The sequence below is a fragment of the Bubalus bubalis genome, chromosome 2 (assembly GCF_019923935.1).
Source record: "Bubalus bubalis isolate 160015118507 breed Murrah chromosome 2, NDDB_SH_1, whole genome shotgun sequence".
NCBI lineage: Eukaryota > Metazoa > Chordata > Mammalia > Artiodactyla > Bovidae > Bubalus > Bubalus bubalis.
This window is the reverse complement of record NC_059158.1, coordinates 91,569,254-91,590,288: the sequence shown is the minus strand read 5'-3', so window position 1 is coordinate 91,590,288 and position 21,035 is coordinate 91,569,254.

Below are 21,035 nucleotides of genomic sequence, written 5' to 3'. Positions count from 1 at the left end.
ATACAAAAGTAGATCTGAACATACTTTTATTTATTTTACTTGAATCTCAGGGTCTATGTTTCTCAAATTGTGGTGCCAGGATCAGCAGTTTCAGTGGCACCTGGGAACCTGTTCTTCTTCTTCCCTTCGCTCAGTCGTGTCCAACTCTTTGCGACCCCATGGACAGTAGCCTATCAGGCTCCGCCATCCATGGGATTTTCCAGGCAAGAATACTGGAGTGGGCTGCCGTTTCCTTCTCCAGGGGATCTTCCCAACCCAGGGATTGAACCCGGGTCTCTTGCATTGCAGACAGATGCTTTACCGTCTGAGCCACCAGGGAAGCCTGTTAGGAAAGCAAATTCTGAAATTCCATTTCAGACTTACTGAATCAGAAACTCTGTGGGGCAGGAGAGTTAATAACAAGGATTTTAACAAGCTTGAAGGAGGTTCGGAATCACAACAAAGTTTGAAAACCACTATGATTGAGCTATTGTCATCATGGTTGAAAGCATGGACTCCAGAATCAGACAGATCTTCAAATTCTGGCTCTGCCACTAAATAGATGTGATCTTGGTCAACTTACTCAATTTCTCTAAACTTTAGTTTGCTCATTTGTAAAATGGGAATAAATATATTTCCTACTGCATAGGCTAGTTGTAGAAATTCAATGAGATAATGCATTCATTGACTCATTTATTCATTGATTCTGTACTTAGTCACTGAGCATCTGTCTCCTCCCAGGCACTCTCTCAGGCAGGGAGATTCAGTGGTGAGTAAAAAAAGATGAGAACTTCACTTGAGAGAGAGAGAAAGAGAGAGAGAGAGAGAGAGAGAGAGAGAGAGAGAGAGAGAGAGAGAGACATTCCAGTGGGTTACATGTTGCAGGGACTCAACATAATATCTATCTCATTCACTGCAGGCTCTCAATAAATATTATTTGTGATGAGTATTAGATAATTGTTCCTTTGAACAGAAATTCAAAAGCCGTACCATTTTCAATTTACCTTTTCCAAACATTGTTAAGATCAATGTGAAAATGAAATTCTCTCAGTCGTGTACCTGTCTGTAACTCCATGGACCATAGCCTGCCAGGCTTCTCTATCCGTGGAATTCTTCAGACAAGAATACTGGAGTGGGTTGCCATTCCCTTCTGCAGGGGATCTTCCCAACCCAGGCATCAAACCCTGGTATCCTACATTGCAGGCAGATTCTTTACTGTCTGAGCCACCAGGGAAGTCCTAAGATCAGTATAGGTCTGGCTAATTGCATTGTGGTTTAGTGTCTAAGTTGTGTCCAACTATTGCAACGCCATGGATTGTAGCCCACCAGACTCGTCTGTCCATGGGAATTTTCCAGGCAAGAATACTGGAGTGGATTGCCATTTCCTTCTCCAGGGGATCTTCCCGACCCAGGGATTGAAGCCACGTCTTCTGCATTGCAGGCAGATTCTTTATGGATTGAACCACCAGGGAAGCCCATAGGTCTGGCTGGTGAAGGATAAATAAAAACAACCACCACCACCGCCACCACAGAAAACATCTTGACACTTGAAACAGAGAAAACCTGGGGACTGTAATTTGTGAAAATAAAGCTACCATAGAATCTAAAGACAGCATTTCACCCTAATGAAAATAGAGGTAAACTCAAGAGCTGGTGTTTAGACCATTTCAAAATATTAAATTTGTGAAGGATTTAGAACGCCCCTAAGTTTCTGTCCTATTGCTTGCTAACACATTAAAAAAAATGCACTGTTCCATTATTAAATGATGCTTGAAAGCTCTCTGTGTTTGATGGAGGGGAGCAATCTTCTGGGTGTCCAAGAAAAGCTGCTACAACTTTCTTAACAGCTGCTCACATCTGGTGATGGAGGCCTAGTCATTTAAATAAAAAAAAAGAGAAAACGCTGAGAGGCAGTTTGATCTAACTCAACCTTTTCAAATGACTACACTAATTTTGAACATATGAATTTAACTGTATGTTTGCCCCTCGATAAACAGGGCGAACAAACAGTATATCATTTTTACACTTGAACTGTATTATGAGTTTAATGCAGGCTTAGGTGAGGTGAGGTCAGATGATACAATTAAATGGATCTGGTACCAGCTGGAGATTAGGCTGTCTTTAACCATGCTTGGGTGATTTATCCATCAACAACTCATGTACAGCTCCATAAAAATTGATATGTTTAAAAATAGGTATTAAAATACAGTGTACTTTTAAAATTATAGACTAAAATATTGTGTAGTTGCCAGCAGGTAGTTTATTTAATATTCATGTGCAGTATGAAACAGAAAGATCCCTGTTCTTAGAATAAATATCTATTAGAATAAATTCACCCTAGTTGCTGATATAAATATATAGAGCTTCTGTGCTTGGTCAAGTCCTTGGAAACAAATGTGAAAACAAACAAACTTTTAAATCATTTACAAGCCCCCAGCATGTGGAATAATGACATATAATTACTTCACTTGTTAACCGACTCTATCTGTTCCTCAAGGATTTATTTCAGTGTTGTTCTTTCATGAAAATCTGCTTAAAAACAGGGGGAAAAAAAGGAAACAGAAATGCCAAGTAAATGGATTTGTTAAGAAGAAATACAAAATTTGGGTGTTTTTATGTATTTTACTGTGGATTATGAAAGGTAGACTTCAATCTTGTGATTGCATTTGGTTCCTAATAGACGTAAATTCAAATATTTGGATTTTCAGCATCTAAAGCCAACTTGGAGCTCTAAGTAAAGGGCAATCATTTGTCTACAAATATGCATATCAAAAACTTAAACAAATGAGCATTTAAAAGTAATATTTGATTAACCATTCACTGAAAGAAAAGTAATTCTGCCTGTCTAATCCAGTAATTTATATAGTTTAGTGATTTGCTTGTCAATAATGAACAAATTGCCCTAATATATTACTGCAATGCTTCATTTTCATTAAGACATCTGCCAACTTTTCAAAAAACCTTTTCCAGTTGGGACTTGACTTATAATTGTAGAGTCCCTTGGGGGATTTTCAATATTATTCTAATCAATTTTATCTACAATACACAATATGGATGATTACATTGCAATGCAATTTCCAAAGTTACCTTCTCACATTAGTCATTTGCAAAAGAGGAGACACTGCCGATGACTCCAGAACATATTTTAGAAAAGAAACTCAGTGCAGCAATGGAGCAAAGAATATTTTTCATCATTTGAATGCATCCCAACATGAATATGTATAGTACAGATATGCTTATATAATTTACAACCACACTTCAAGCTTTATGGTCTATAACATTTATGTGTTATTTTTATGCAATCGGATGATAATGGATTTTACAACCACAAGATTCAAAAGTTGAAAAGTCCTCTGAGATGATCTTGCTTGTATGTGGACCCCTGTGATAATGCCATAGTCTTTTCTTCTATTTTTTTTTTAATAATAAAAGAAGGTGAATCATAGTTCTAGGGAAAGCTGGAAAAATAAAAATGCTCTTAGTCTCATTCAAATTTAATCACAGCTCCAAAAAATCATTCAATTAGCCTCTATCCATAACAAGTGTAATATCTTGGCTCCCATATTTACTCTTTACTTCATTTTCAAACTTCTCCTGACCCAGGTGGGGAAGAGTTATGCTACTTATTGCGGATCCATTCTAAGATCTTCTCTGCAAATCTTCATCACTGTGGTCTTCCCCATAGTCATCTAATCTGTCTCTAAGAGTATAAAACCTACTCCTAATATCAAAGACATTTATTAGTTTCAGTTTAACATTGAGTACTCAGGGGCATTGAAAAGGAGACAGATCTTATGACTATCTAAAATGTATAGAAAGAAAAGGAATACAGAATGACAAATAATCAACCTTCTGAGGAAGAGCAAGTCAGTGGTAGTACCAGGAAAGTCTAGGTTTTTGTGGATTTTTTACTGCCTGTTTTTACCAAATTTTTCTGACTATTTTTTTTAAGCACTAGCTGAGAGTAGTAAAAGTGAATCCCAGTTCTCAGAATTTACATCCAAGGCACTTTCCTTTTTTAAATATATTTATCAGTGGTTTTAACCAATCATTTTCATTTTAAAGTTTTTTTTTTAACTTTAAATTTTAGTATTAGGTTGAATGAATTAAAATGAACAGCATATCAACCAAAATAGGTATGAATTCATCATTTAAAGTTAATAAATTTGTCCTTAACAAATACTTATTAAGTGCTTACCAGATACAATGTGATTTCCTGGAATATATTTGAAGAAAAATTTAAAAAACTACCAAGGAGACATAAAAGAAGGCTTGAAAACCTGGAGAGACATGTATTGTTTGTAGGTTAAAAAGATTTAATATGGCACAGCTTTCTGTCCTAAATTAATTTTGTCCTCATCAAAATAATCCTGATCAAAATGTTACCAGGCCTTTTCTTCAACTTGCAAAATGAGCTTATCTGGAAAAATAAGCTTAGGATACCTGTAAGGGGGAAAAGTATTCCTAGCTGGGAAGATGGGTGGGGCCAGTCTTATGGCTGGCAATTTGGAAAGGATATTCAGGAGATGATAAGTAGATAGATTTGATGAAACCCAGAGATTATATAGAACAGTGTAGGATTAGATTATAAGGATAGGGAGGATGTGGATGGGGAAGAACTTTTGATCCTAAGTACAGAAATTTCTTCCAAAAGGAAATGATCTAAGGATTCTGATCCAAGGAATCACACTTGGAAACAGCTATATAAGAGCAGTCTAGAAGTAGTGTACATGATGGATTGGAAGGGGAAGAGACTCTAGGCAAGGCAATAGGTAGAAGGCTATTGAAATAATCTGTTCATGAAGTGGTTCAGTTCAGTTAAGTCGCTCAGTCATGTCCAACTCTTTGCAAACCCATGGACTGCAGCATGTCAGGCTTACTTGTCCATCACCAACCCCTGGAGTTTGTTCAAATTCATGTCCATCAAGTTGGTGATGCCATACAACCATCTCATCCTCTGTCGTCCCCTTCTCCTCCTGCCTTAAATCTTTCCCAGCATCAGGGTCTTTTCCAGTGAGTCAGTTCTTTGTATCGGGTGGCCAAAGTATTGGAGTTTCAGCTTCAGCATCAGTCCTTATAATGAATATTCAGGACTGATTTCCTTTAGGATGGACTGGTTGGATCTCCGCAGTCCAATGGACTCTCAAGAGTCTTCTCCAACATCTTCAAAAGCATAAATTCTTTGGTGCTCAGCTTTCTTTGTAGTCCAACCCTCACATCCATACATGACTACTGGAAAAACCATAGCTTTGACTAGATGGACCTTTGTCAGCATGAAATGGTAAAGGCCCAGAATAAAATCTTATAATTTATCAGTGGAAGGACCTTCAAACCATCTAGTGCATTGGCTTTCAAGTTTTTTTTGTTTTGTTTGTTTGTTTTTACTGTGAGCCATAGATAGGAAATGTTTTACATACACACATAATTACAAAACAAAAATGTTTAATAGAACAGTGTTTATCCTTAGTATTTATGATGACATTTGACATTTTTTTGCTCTGCTCTTTTTAAATTTTAGAGAGGCTGATGGAAATATATTGTATTTATTTTAAGATTTTCTAGTAAGTTGTGACTTGCTGTTTGTAAAACATGGATCAGGTGTAACCCCTTTACAGTCTGGAAAAGAAACTAACTATAGAAACCAACAGACTTGCTCAGAGTCCCACTACTCATAACTAGGGTCTAGGTCCATGAACATCCATTGTACACACTACAGTTAGGATGGAACCATGGTAGTTAGACCTGAGAGTGATTTTAGAGGAGAAATAAGACAAAGTGATTGGGAAAAATAAAATTCAACTGAGGTTTTATTCTTGGTTAATTGGGTAAACTAATTTTCCATTAAATACAGGTATCTGAAGAAGGAATTATCTTGGGATAAAGTTATGAGTTTGCATTGAAGTTAAGAGGGGAGTGTGTATGTGTACGTGTGTGTGTGTGTGTGTGTGTATGCTCAGTCATGTCTGATTCTTTGGCATCCCATGGACTGTAGCCCACCAGGCCCCTCTCTGTCCATGGAATTTTCCGGGCAAGAATACTGGAGTGGGTTGCCATTTCCTCCTCCAAGGGATATTTCTGGTCCAGGGATTGAACCCAAGTTTCCCATGCCTCCTGCATTGGCAGGTAGATTCTTTACCACTGTGCCACCTGGGAAACTAAGAGGGGAAAAGGGTAACCAAACTGCCCAGCAGGTAGAGAAAGCTACAAGAATGAAAAAAAATCTTGTCAATCATCTGTTTGACTAGATGGCATTTGACCTAGTAAATGTACATTAAACATGTCTCCTATTCATGGTTGTATTATAGATATTAGAGATTAAAAAATGAGCCAAATCAGATCCTTGTACAAGAGAACCTCTTATTCAAAATTTATTGATAGTATTACACTTCCTTGGAATTAAATTAATTTTGTTGCTAAAATTCAATAAAGTTCATTTTCAAAACTTTAAAATTAATTTTAAAAACCTTTAAATTTTTTAATCTTCTGAAGTTTAATACAATAACTTTACACCTGCCTTTTTATCAACTTGAACTGTTTTTCCCAGCAATAATGCTTTGCGGGTGTGTGTGTGTGAAGTGTCTTTCCTTTTGACATCTACCAGTATAAGGTGGCAAGTTGCCTCTTACCAGATTATATCTGAAAAGAAACAGCTTCTGACAGGGAAATGAGCAGCTGGGTGGCAGCCTACAGCATCTCTGTTATTTTGCACTGATATAGCATTTTAATATAAATGGCTGAAATGCAATCTGAAAATAGTTATTCATCACAAACAACCACAAAGCTGGTTAGCATTTAAGCTGTTATATTTGTGGGTTGGCTTCTTTCTCAGTGCTTCCCTTCCTTTAGTGATAATGATGATGATTTTTTGCTCAGCCCATTGGAGGGAGAAAACAGAGGTAGTGAAACCAGTGTTCAAGCATTGCGGTGTTGAGAAAAATCTGTCAGTACCGGAAGAGAGTTCTAGATCCCTAATGCCCAATCCGTTGGAGCTTTTTTTCCATTTTACCCAGATAACTTAAGAGTTTTATTCTTAGCAAAAATGAAGCACAGAAACTGGCCATCATGGAGTCAGAATTTACATGTATGGTTACACATAATTCCTGTTCTATATTTTATTCCAGGTTTAGAGAATCTTAATACTTTGAACTCTTTAAGTTTGTATGGTATTTGAATCTGTAGTGCTTTCCTCGTAGCTCAGTCGGTCAAGAATCTGCCGGCAGTGCAGGAAACCCAGCTTCAATCCCTGGATCGGGAAGATCCCCTGGAGAAGGAAATGACAACCCACTCCAGTATCCTTGCCTGGAAAATCCCATAGGCAGATGAACCCTGTGGGCTGCAATCCATGGGGCTGCAAAGAGTCAGGCATGACTGAGCGACTAACACTTGAATCTGTAAAGTCAATAGTACTCGGTTGTGTCTGACTCTTAGCGATGCTATGGACTGTAGCCTGCCAGGCTCCTCTGTCCATTGGATTCTCCAGGAAAGAATACTGGAGTGGGTTGCCATTCCCTTCTCCAGGGGATCTTCCCAACCCAGGGATCGAACCCAGGTCTCCCACATTGCAGGTGGATTCTTTACTGTCTGAGCCATCAGAGAAGTCCTAAAGTCAATGTACTGCTTCCTAATATATCAGCTTCCCAGAATGGTGGAGAAATTTTCTAGAATTTATCTATGATCCCCTAAGAGATCCTTGACTGTGCCTTTTCTCACACTACTCCATGGGTCACTCTTGTGAACTATCATGTTAAAGGAACATTTCAAGTCCTTTAAAGTACACCTTTGGAGAAGGAAATGGCAACCCACTCCAGTATTCTTGCCTGGGAAATCCCATGGACAGAGGAGCCTGGCAGGCTACCGTCCATGGGGTCGCAAAGACTTGGATACGACTTAGCGACTAAACAACAACAAGGGTTCTAATAAGTTTTCAAGATATAGTGATCTGATATCAACAGTACTTCAGTTTTTTTCATTTATTAAAAACAAGTTTTATAACTGTGTTTTTCAGGATGCATTGAAGTTCCATACATCAAAGTAAAAAAAAACCTAAATAAATAGCTGTGCCAAAGTATCTTTCATGTTAAAATGGTTGACTTAAAGAAATGTAGTATAGTGGTTTACCCCTAAGGGACATTTGACACTATCTGGAAACATCTTAGATTGTTACCGTTTGGAAGGAGTTTGTTTGCTACTGGTATCTGGTAGGTAGAGTCTGGGGATGCTGTTAAATATCCTGCCAGGCACAGGAAAGATCCCTCCCCCGCCCCTCACCACAGAAGAATGCCAATAGGTGAGGAAGCACTGAGGTAGAGTGATAAAGGTGAGAACTAAGACACTGGCCTATGAGAGAGTATAAGGGTAAAAACAGAAAAGAGAGCAACATAGATTTCTCTTCCCAAGGCTTCTTTTTTATTCATTTTAGTTTTCCATGTACAATAAACAATTCGTCTTACTGCAGCAAGTCTCTTATTGAACTCTTGCCTTCCATCTGACTCTGACCCTGACCTAGTGAGCCCACTTCTGGGAATTTATCTTATGGAAATAATCTAGAAGAAAGACATGGTCCTAGGCATGTTCTTTGCAGTGTTATTTATAACCTAAAATCTAACCCCACTGTAAGATAAATTGATTTAGAAGTCATAATGTAGCATGAGAGAGAAAATGTAGATTCTGCAATCAGAACTGAAATTCAGGAGAGAGGTCAAAGCAGGTAATATAAATTCAGAGAATTAATGTTGCCCTGAGAGTCAACATAACTATATCTCTAAATGAAATTTAATCCTCTCCGATTTCTCATCTGTCTGGTGGGCAGAAAACTCAACCTCAGTTACTACTGAGGCTTCCCAAGCCCCCCTTTAATGTCATTGTAAAAGAATCATGAGCATATTTCCCCTGCAAAACTGGGGAGAAACTAGGCTCTTAATTTGAGAGGGTCAGTACTACTTCTTTTCTTTTTCTGCTGTGTGATGCAGGCTTCACAGGTGGCACTGGTGGTAAAGAACCGCCTGACAATGCAGAAGATGTAAGAGATGCAGGTTCAGTCCCTGGGTTGGGAACACCCCCTGGAGGTGGGCATGGCAATCCACTCCAGTATTCTTACTGGAGAATCCCATGACAGTGTAGCCTGGCGGGCTACAGGTCCATAGGATTGCAAGAGTTGGACACGACCAAAGTGACCTAGCACACTCACAAGTATGCATTATATGATGCTGTTCTTGAGCCCTGATACCCACAACACAAATGCACTCAGAGATGCCCTCTCAGCCTTCATCCTATCTGCTCATCATGGGCCTACGAGGGGGTGCCATCTGGAAGCAGGGACTGAGTCTAGCCACCTACAAGGCTTGCTTTGAGGTGCTTCAGCTTCCTTCTGGTCAGTCCTGCTCCATCTCCTTTTCTCTCAAAAAATATCTTCTTTGTGAGCAGGAAACACCAAAGCTACTATTCCCCGTTTCTCTCGAGGTCAAAAAAGATATTTAGAAACACAACAAAGCACTTACTTAAAGGATTAGAAGTTAAAAAAAAAATGAGAATCACAGTTATCAGTTTCTTTCTTAATAACATGCTTTTTACATTAACAGAATGCACCTAATAACAAAAGATGTGGGAAGACAGTGGAAAACCATGCGCAAGAAAAATAAGACAACACGCAGCAAATAGTTGAAGATACTTTATTTCTAGTGAATTTTGAATAGAAAGAGATGCCAATGATTATAGAGAGGTGGGGTAATATTACAGAAGCAGAAGACACTGGTTATAATCAAATCTCCCAGGAATTTCAGAAAGATGGAGGGTTACAAAACCTGAAAGCTTACTTGAATTTGATCAGAAAGAGAGCACCAAGACTCTGAAATCTTCAAGAATGCAATTTCAGGAGTATAATAGAAGCTAGGGGATTATCCGTAGGAATAAGAGGGTAATTTAAAAACAAAGGCAGTTTGATCTAGCCATGAAAAGAAGTTCAGAAGCATGACTTGTCCATGAGAAACAATACAGGATCAAAGTGAATTTGTTGGATAATTCGATGTATACATAAATTAATAAGCAAAAATAGGGGGTATCCTTTGGATAGGGAGAGCTTGAAGACAAGGTAGAGATGAGGAAATTGACAGAGGAGAGATTGAACAAAAGAGAAAACTATTAAGAGAACAAGTGGAGGGGATGACCTTTGAAAGGAGGAGAGACCAGTCTTTGAGACTAAAGAGTAGGCATATAAATATATTTTAAAGTGAAGCTATTGAAAAATGAAGAAGATTCCCTCTAATAATGCCCACACTTTACTGATGTATTAGAAGAGCCTTTGTTGAGATGGCTAGTAGCTTGGGGACCTGATTCAGAGACTGATGATTTGCAGAGGTATTTTTTTTCCCAAATTAAAAGTTTAATGTAGTACATTAAATAAAGTAACAGTGAAACAAGCTTAGCTTTGTGTTAATTTTTTGTTTATATGCAAATGCATAACTATCACCTCACCTCCTTGTAAATGCCAGGACATGCTAATATAAAATCATTCTTTTTAAAAAATGAATTATAATCCCATCCAGAAGTACAACCCATGTATCAACTTGGACTGACACGATTGTTTTTATTTCTAATAAGGGCCTTCATTTACTTAAAATGTCACTCCCTAGGTATTCTGTTTCTCTTTTAAACATGTAAGACCACTGCTGTATAAAAAGGAAATTACACTGAATCAAAAGCCATTGAAAGTATTACTTGGAAACTTGATAGGGCTACATAGAATCTTAATCTTGAAAATGCAGTAAAATTTGACTCCATCATAATAACCACAAGAGGCAGATCAATATGACTGAGTTAAGGTCTGTTCTATAAATCATTACCTAGTGAATGAATTAGGAAAAAGATAAGCTATAACGAAAATGGTGAAGAGTGAGACAAGAACACTCCTCTCTGGGATTAGCTTCCAATAAAGTTCAGCTTGGGGATGCAGTAATGCAGAATATATGTTGTGGGCTGTGGGCAGTTGGCAAATCTACTGAAAAGAATGACCTGGACGCAGGATCCTAGGTTTCTAAGGCAAAGTTCTTACTCTGTAAGTAAAATAGCAGAAAATGGAAAACAAATCACAAATATAAGCTGAAGTTGTATATGTGACTATTAAGTGTGAAGTTTACTATGTGGCATTATACGTTTATGATGTAAGGGCTTTGTATATGTTAGCTATTTTTATCGCCAAAATTGTTCAGTTCAACAAAATGTTTTTTTTAGCATCAACTACATATCTTGATGAAAGTGAAAGTGGAGAGTGAAAAAGTTGGCTTAAAGCTCAACATTCAGAAAATGAAGATCATGGCATCCGGTCCCATCACTTCATGGGAAATAGATGGGGAAACAGTGGAAACAGTGTCAGACTTTATTTTTCTGGGCTCCAAAATCACTGCAGATGGTGACTGCAGCCATGAAATTAAAAGACGCTTACTCCTTGGAAGGAAAGTTATGACCAACCTAGATAGCATATTGAAAAGCAGAAACATTACTTTGCCAACAAAGGTTCATCTAGTCAAGGCTATGGTTTTTCCTGTGGTCATGTATGGATGTGAGAGTTGGACTGTGAAGAGGGCTGAGCGCCGAAGAATTGATGCTTTTGAACTATGGTGTTGGAGAAGACTCTTGAGAGTCCCTTGGATTGCAAGGAGATCCAACCAGTCCATTCTGAAGGAGATCAGCCCTGGGATTTCTTTGGAAGGAATGATGCTAAAGCTGAAACTCCAGTACTTTGGCCACCTCATGCGAAGAGTTGACTCATTGGAAAAGACTCTGATGCTGGGAGGGATCGGGGGCAGGAGGAGAAGGGGACGACAGAGGATGAGATGGCTGGATGGCATCGCTGACTGGATGGATGTGAGTCTGGGTGAACTCCGGGAGTTGGTGATGGACAGGGAGGCCTGGCGTGCTGCGATTCATGGGGTTGCAAAGAGTCGGACACGACTGAGTGACTGATCTGATCTGATCTGACATATATGCCTAACCTAGACAGCATATTAAAAAGCAGAGATATTACTTTGCCAACAAAGGTCCGTCTAGTCAAGGCTATGGTTTTTCCAGTGGTCATGTATGGATGTGAGAGCTGGACTGTGAAGAGGGCTGAGCCCTGAAGAATTGATGCTTTTGAACTGTGGTGTTGGAGAAGACTCTTGAGAGTCCCTTGGATTGCAAGGAGATCCAACTAGTCCATCCTAAAGGAGATCAGTCCTGGGTGTTCGTTGGAAGGACTGAAGCTGAAGCTGAAACTCCAATACTTTGGCCACCTCATGCGAAGAGTTGACTCACTGGAAAAGACCCTGATGCTGGGAGGGATTGGGGGCAGGAGGAGAAGGGGACGACAGAGGATGAGATGGCTGGATGGCATCACCGACTTGATGGACATGAGTTTGGGTAAACTCTGGAAGTTGGTGATGGACAGGAAGGCCTGGCGTGCTGCGATTCATGGAGTTGCAAAGAGTTGGACACGACTGAGCGACTGAACTGAACTGAACTGAACATATATGCTTCCTCAGTGGCTCAGCAGTAAAGAATCCACCTGCAATGCAGGAGCCACAGGAGAAGGGGGTTCGATCCCTGGGTTGGGAGGGTCTTCTGGAGGAGGGCATGGCAGCCCACTCCAGTATTCTTGCCTAGAGAATATAATTGACAGAGAAGCCTGGCAGGCTACAGTCCATAGCATTGCAGAGTCATACACTCTTAGGGACTTAGCATGTGTAAAATATTGCCTAAAAAATTCTAAAGAAATTCAAAGAGAAGAGACTGGTCCTGATCATTGAGTATTTAGAGTGTTGTGGGTGGAAAAATGCAAACATTTTTTGAAACTGGACATAGCACTGAAGGCTGTGCTTAGAATTATTATGAAGATTTAAATAAACTTTTATTGAAACATGGGAAAAGAAATGTTTATATTCCATTCACCTTATTAAAATATACTGTTAGCTTTTTAAATATTTGTTTTTTATCTTTGCATTATTATAGATTGATATAGTAGCTGCCTGATTCAAATTAGGTATTAATAATGTTTCATTAAATAAAAATTGAGGGAAGAGTATTTTAGAGAGAAAATGGGATCTATTGATTTAATAAAAATATTTATGGTTTCTTTTCTGCTAAAGATAACAGCACTTGACAAGATCATATAGTCACAGCCCTTGTCCTCATATAGCTTCTGGTCTGGCAAAATTTGAATATTGAAGACTTTAAATACAATTTTAGTCACTGCAATACAATGAAAGTTTGAAATTTAATGTTGAGTAATCCACCACAACCTTGAGTATTAAATTGAGCAAAGAAAGAAACGAAATGTTTAAAAAATAAAAGGTGGTTTATGTGTGGCAGAAACAGTTCCAGGAGGCATTGATTAATATTCAGTCTTGTTATGCTAGAGAGAAGACAAAAAGCTATCTAAGAGAAAGAATAAAACCCCATTTGTGCTTCGTTCATAGTTTTACATTTAAAAGTTTTACATCAACACTAGCCAATTTTCATTTCTGATTAAGGTAGTCTTTTTTTAGGATTTAGAGATGGAGGACCAAAAGATATAATCATAGGAAGCAAAGTAGATAAATTTGTCTGAAACAGAGTTACAAGTGAAAGGGTGGAAGTACAGTAATAAGAGAAAATTCAAAACGGATAGTCTTGGATTAGATCACAAAAAGCCCTAAATGCCATGCTAAGGAGTTTGCAGTGGATCTGATCAGATGTAGTTTACAAACACTTTATCCCATTCTTTAGGTCACCTTTTCAGTTTTTATTTTTCCTTAGGTTTTTGAACAAGAAAATGTACTGATAAAAATAGGGTTCAGGGAATACTAATGTGCAATTCTTGACAGGATAAACCGGAAGGAACTTTGAGAGTAGTAAGTCAGGATCATTTTATAACATTCCTGAATCACAAGAGTGCCAGGTTCCATGGAGTACTGGCTATCTGATTTGTTCACAACTCTGGGTTGCGAAGATCCTTGGAGAAGGGAATCGCTACCCACTCCAGTATTCTTGCCTCAAGAGTTCCATGCAGAGGAGCCTGGTGGGCTACAGTCCATGGGGTCACAAAAAGCTGGACATGACTAACTCACTTTCTGGATACTCTGTGGTATGCAATAAATAGTTGTTGAATTACTGAATGGTCATGTTTCCCTTATTGAAAAAGTCTCTGATTATCAATTTTAAGTTCAAAATAGAGCTTTTTGATTAAGAGTTGTAATTTATGTACTAACAGTACTGTCCATTTAGAATGCTTTGGGAAATTTCAAGTCTATTTATGATCCCTGATGTTAGTGAGAAGAAGAAAAAGCTAATTTACAATTCATCATTTAGCCATTATTCTACCCCAAAGGTGGGACTAATAAACGTTAGGTTATAGGTGGCAAACGTGTTGATAAAGGAAAGAATAGCAGATGATTTGTGGCTCAGCACTATTAGTCTCAATAAATAATCTTGAAATAATTCAGAATTCTGAGTTGCTATAAAATACCAGGAAAAAATAAACATTTTTAATTTTTGGTAGAAAAATTAATTTTTTTCTAACTTCATTAAGGAATAATTGACAAATGTAACTGTATGTATTTAAAGTGTATACTGTGATGATTTGATATACACATACATTGTGTAATGATTACCAGAATTAAGATAATTAATATATACATCACCTCACATAATCAACTCTTTTCTGTTTGTGTGTGGTGAGAATGCTTGAGATCTACTCTCAGTAACTTTTAAGTATGCAATACCGAATCATTAACTATAATCACCACACTGTATATTAGATCTCCAGAACTTACTATTCCTATAACAGAAAATTTGTATCCTTTGACTTATATCAACCTCATTTCCTTATCTCCCCAGTCCCTGGGGTCCACCTTTCTTTCTCTGTTTCTATTGAAGTTGCTTTTTTTTTTTTTTTTTTTAAGATTCCACATATAAATTGTACCATATACTGTTTGTCTTTGTCTGACTTATTTCACTTTAGCTTAGTACTCTTCAGGTTCTTCCGTATTGTTGTAAATGGTAGGATTTCCTTCTTTTATATGGCTGGATAATGTTCTCCTGTGGTATACATACTTTTTTACTTATCTGTTCATCTGTTAAGGGACATTTAGGTTGTTTCCATATCTTGGCTGTTGTGAAGAATGCTGCAATAAACATAGGTGTGCAGATATCTCTTCAATATACTGCTTTCAGTTTCTTTGAATATATACCCAGGAGTAAGATTGCTGGATCATGTGATAGTTAAATCTTTAATTTTTTGAGGAACCACCACACTGTTTTCAATAGTGGCTCCACCAATGTACATCCCCACCAACAGTGTACGAGGATTCCTGTTTCTCCACATTCTCACCAACATTTGTTATCTCTTGTCTTTTTGATAGTCATTTTGATAGGTGTGAGGTGATAGCGTGGTTTTGTTTTGCATTTCCTTGATAATTAGTGATATTGAGCAATTTTTCATATACCTATTGGTCATTTGTATGTTTTCTTTGGAAAAATGTCTGTTCAAATCCTTTGCCCATTTTTAAATTGGTTTATTTACTCTTTTGTTATTGAGTTGCATGAGTTCTTATATATTTTGGATATCAACTCCTTTTCATACGTATAGTTTGCCAATATTTTATCCCAATCTGTAGGTTGCCTTTTCAGTTTTTGTTGTTCCTTAGCTGTGCAGAGGCCCTTTAGTTTGATATAATCCCATTTGTTTATTTTAGGTTTTGTTCCTCTGTTTTTATCTTATTAATAATTTCTTAATAATTCCTTGAAGAAATTATCACCAAGATCAGGGTTAAGAATATTTTTTACTATGTTTTCTTCCAGAAGTCTTACAATTTTAGGTCTTACATGTTAAGACTTTAACAGATCTTGAGTTAATTTTTGTGAGTAGTTTAAGATAGGGGTCCAGTTTCATTTTTTTGCATGTGACTATCCAGTTTTCCCAACAGAATTTATTGAAGAGACTGTCTTTTCTCCACTTTGTGTTCTTGGCTCCTTTGTCAAAAATCCGTTGACTGCTTATGAGTGGGTTTATGTTTGGGCTTTTAGTCTGTTCCATTGGCCTATGTGCCTGTTTTTATACCATACTATATTGTTTTGATTACTATAGTCTTATAATATACTTTGAAATCAGAAAGTGTGATGCCTCCACTTTTGTTCTTTCTCAGGATTTATTTGGGTAGTCAGGATATTTTTTGGTTCCATACGAATTTTAGGATAGTTTCTTCTATTTATTTCTGTAAAAAAATAACTTTAGAAGTTTGATAGCAACTGCAATGAATCTGTAGATTGCTTTGGGTAGTATGAACATTTCATAATTATTTCTCCCAATTTAAAAACACAGTATATCTTTCCATTTATTTGTGTCTTTTTCAATCTCTTTCATTAGTGTCTATAATTTTCACTGTACCTGTCTCATACCTCCTTGGTTAAATTTATTTCTAACTATTTTATTGTTCTGATGCAATTGTAAATGGGATTGCTTTCTTAATTTCTTCCTCAGATAGTTTAATGTTGCTGCTGCTGCTGCTGCTGCTGCTAAGTCGCTTCAGTGGTGTCCGACTCTGTGCGACCCCATAGATGGCAGCCTACCAGGCTCCCCCGTCCCTGGGATTCTCCAGGCAAGAACACTGGAGTGGGTTGCCATTTCCTTCTCCAATGTATGAAAGTGAAAAGTGAAAGTGAAGTCGCTCAGTCGTATCCAACTCTTCGCAACCCCATGGACTGCAGCCTACCAGGCTCCTCCGTCCATGGGATTTTCCAGGCAAGAGTACTGGAGTGGGGTGCCACCGCCTTCTCCAAGTTTAATGTTAGTGTATAGAAATGGAACTGATTTCTGTCTGTTGATTTTATTTTTACTCTCAATAATATATCCAATATGCTATGCTATGCTATGCTAAGTCACTTCAGTCGTGTCTGACTCTGTGTGACCCCATAGACGGCAGCCACCAGGCTCCCCCGTCCCTGGGATTCTCCAGGCAAGAACACTGGAGTGGGTTGCCATTGCCTTCTCCGATGCATGAAAGTGAAAAGTGAAAGTGAAGTCGTTCAGTCGTGTCCGACCCTTAGCGACCCCATGGACTGCAGTCTACCAGGCTCCTCTGTCTATGGGATTTTCCAGGCAAGAGTACTGGAGTGGGGTGCCATTGCCTTCTCCGATATCCAATATAGTCAAGATAATTAAATATTCTGTTGCTATTAAAGCAGTAGGAAAAAAATGTATGTTTTAAAAATCTTTTGTTAAAGAAAGTAATCTTTTTAAAGTACTTCTGTTTCATGTGTTTGAACTTTGTTCTCTCAGTAGACTAATAGCTTCTGGAAGAAGTCATGGTGTCTTCCACATCCCTGTACAGAATCTATAGTTCCAACTAAATGTTTCTTATTAATGTTTATAATACCAACACACCCATGTGAAAATTCAAATACTTTTGCCATCTGGTTACTTTTTATAGATGGAAAGATCATATTTGTTTCATTATTATGCATATTTCTACAAGTAAATCCAATTTCAGAAAAACACAATAAAAATAACTAACATTTATTGAATGCTTACTATGTGCCAGCGATTTACACAGATCAGTACATTTATTGTTCACACCAATATATGAAGTAGGTGCTACCATATCCCTATCTCATAATGAAGGAACTGATATAAAAAGAGGTGAAGTAAATTGTCCGAGAGAACACAGTACTAAAAATGGTGAGGAGGGATTTGAACACAGACAGTCTGATTTTAGAGTTTTACTCTAAACCAGCAGTTGGCATTCTTTTTTTCTGTAAAGGGCCAGATAGTAAATATTTTAGGCTTTGCAGGCCATATGGTCTCTGTCGCAACTACTCAACTGCCGTTTAGTGCAAAGCAGTCATAGATAATATGTAAATGAATAAGCATGGCTGTGTTCCAATAAAACTTTATTTATGGACACTAAAATTTGAATTTCATAAATTTTTATGTGTCACAAAATAGTATTTTTCTTTTGATTTTTTTCCAACCATTTAAAAATGTAAAAATCTTTCTTAGCTGTGGGCCATACAAAAATGGGGAGAGGGGTGACTGGTTTTGTCCCACAGGCTATATAGTTTCCTGACCCCTGTTCTAAACCATAGTGCAGTAGCCCCTAGGAAAAGAATGCAGAACCACTTAAGAATTTATTGATACCTAAGTTCCATTATTCATGAAGGGAATTGGGACATTACATTTTTCTGCTAAAGTGAGGAAGAACAGGAGAAACTGCTAAGTGATGAATTTGGGATAGACTTAAAAATAATTTATTGGAAGAAATAGTTCCTGAGGATGAGTGTAGCATCTTTTTTATGCCTATTACTGTTTTCCTCAGGAAAGATAATTTCTCAAAGAGATGGCTCTTTCTTGGGATTTAATAAAACAAGGATTGCAGACTAATGATAATCTTAACCACAGTTGACTAACCATGGCTGAGCCAAAACTGGCCTGCTTGCCTGTTTTTGTACTGATTGTGGGCATTACCCCAGCAAACTACAACTAAGAGCCATGAAGACACAGGCCCAGTTAGGAAGCATGGAGGATTCTTCCCCATGCTTGTTTCATACCCAGCAGCTACAGTCACACCTTCTCACTGCCCAGGGTCTGTGCCCATTGCCACCTACATTTTGGGGACTCTGCTTTGGCAACTGGTGTGCACCAAGTGGTCAAATCTCAGTCTGGTGAATGACTTCACCTCTGAGCATCTGTCCAAGTTGAGGTGGTGCACAGGATCCAGATTTCACTAGACTGATGGTGATGGTGACCATGGAAGCCACCAGCCCCACTGCCTGCTAGGTCCTTCCCCCTTAGTTTAGTCCATCATCAACCTATGAAAGTCTTCTTTAGACTGCATCTGGCCACAGAGTATCCTCATTACCTGAAATACCCACCCCAGGCAAATGGAACAGGGGTTTTCTCTCTTGTTGTATAAATACCTGCATTATACTTTTGATTTTGCCTCTTGGCCTGCAAAGCCTAATATATTTAATATCTGCCCCCCCGCAATCTCCAAATTGCTGACTTTGATCTAGATCATGACAGGGACTACAGAAACGAAGAGAAGAAGTGAAAGTACAGGAAAATTGTTTGAATTAAAAGACAAGATTTGGCAACAATTTAGCTCTTTTAATATTTCAGTAGATGGAAGGAAAACAACTGAAGCTTAAGTAAAATATGTAACTAGAAAGCAATAGGACTGACAATCTTTTTCCACAATCACGTGTGACAAAATGTGATTGTCTTTCAAAATGGCGCCCTCCAGATGCTCTTCATGAAATTTAACAATGTTGCCATTGCTGTAAAACGTTTTGGCACTCTTCCTTTGGAATTGCTCTCTGAATTTATAAGTTGCAGAAGATAATTTCAGGGAATGTCATGTAGAATTTTAGAGTTGAAAGGTCATTTGAGATCAGCCTCATTGTCTTATAGTGACATATGTCCTTCAACCGAAAAGGTTAGTTCCCAACTGACCACCCTTCTCATTAGCAATACTTGCCTCAGTTTTACTCTTTTCTGAATTAATTCATTATTCCAGGATGAAAGACATGTTTTTTTGGGTTTTTTTTTGTCAAGGATAGTGAAAAGAATAAACCATATGTTTTGAAAGTCACTTTAAAAAAAGATAAAAAATGTTCTGAGTAAAAAAATAATCATTTTTAGCAATGGTTAGTAATTTGTTTGGCTATTTAAATTCTGGTGAATTTTCTTAAAAAAAAAAGTCATCTTACTCTATGATTAACCAAAATGCCTTGATTTCCTTAATATCAGAAAGCTTTTGGAGTTTAGTAATTTTCAATGACAAAATAAGTCTGTTTTAATTCATGTTTTCTCTGAATGTTCTACATTGCCCAATAGAATACATGTTTTAAGATAAGTATATATGTATAAATATTTGCCTGAATTATGTCAAATTGATTTTTAATAAAGATAGACAAAGAGGGAATGTCAATATGATCACTGTATTATTTTAACAGTAATTTTTCTTAGAAAAAGATAAGGACACTCCTTTTTTTCCCCCACCACAAGGATGGTAGATGAGCTTTTTTTTTTTTTTAATTTCACAGAGATGTGCCACAGAGAGCAACCAAATATAACAACTCCCTTTCACAACCATGTGGAAGCAACTTGCTTCCTGCCATTTCTCTCTCTTGTGATATTCCGAAGTGAAAATGAAATACAGATACTATCAAACTGTGGCTATGACAGATGAAAAAAAAAGATACTTCTGTTTTACTGAAGTGCATTTGTTTTCCTCCTCTATTCTACAGGAAGCATTACAAACCCACAGAGTCCCTGAGAGATAGATTTTACTGGGAGGCAGAATGCTAACTTTGCTCAAAGATGTGTAAATGCCACGTGCCCAGATGGTCCTTTTGCCTATTCATAGGGAGAGGCTCAGAAACACACATGCAACTTTCTGTGGTCAGTCATAACAGATTTGTTCTAAATAAGCCACACTGTTTTGCAAGATGGCAGGGAACTGTCAGGCTGTATTTTAAGCACAAATGTTTCTGCCAGACAGACACAGCGTATACCATGTGCTTCAGGAACACACACACATGTGGCATTGATCTGAGGACAGAATACAGACCTTGTGTTGTCATTTTACAGCTCAGATCAATAAGCTTAGTAGTATTTCGTGCATTGACCTTCAGTTGACTCAAGCATTTCATGCCAATCATCAAAATTATAGATAAACATAAGTAGATAGGTAGATAGATGGGCTGATAGTCTTTTGCATGGTAATGTCCCTTTGCCAAGCCTGGTTCTACATATTGCCTCTCAAGAGGAGGGGTCGTCATCGTGCTTGGGGAGGGGTCTAATAGTCTTTTACCTAATTTATTTTACTTCATTCCTTTTTTCCATTAAGAGTCACTTTCTATTGACATTTTAATAAAACTTACTAAGCAACTATTTATACTTGACATTCTGTGTGCTTTCAGGTAGGTTATCATTCTTAGAAATTTACAATCTAAAATAGATATTCCAATGTAGAAAACTAGTTAGTTAACAGAGATTTATTTGAGAAATAAGAGACAGCAATTTGTTACAAAAACTATCTTTCATA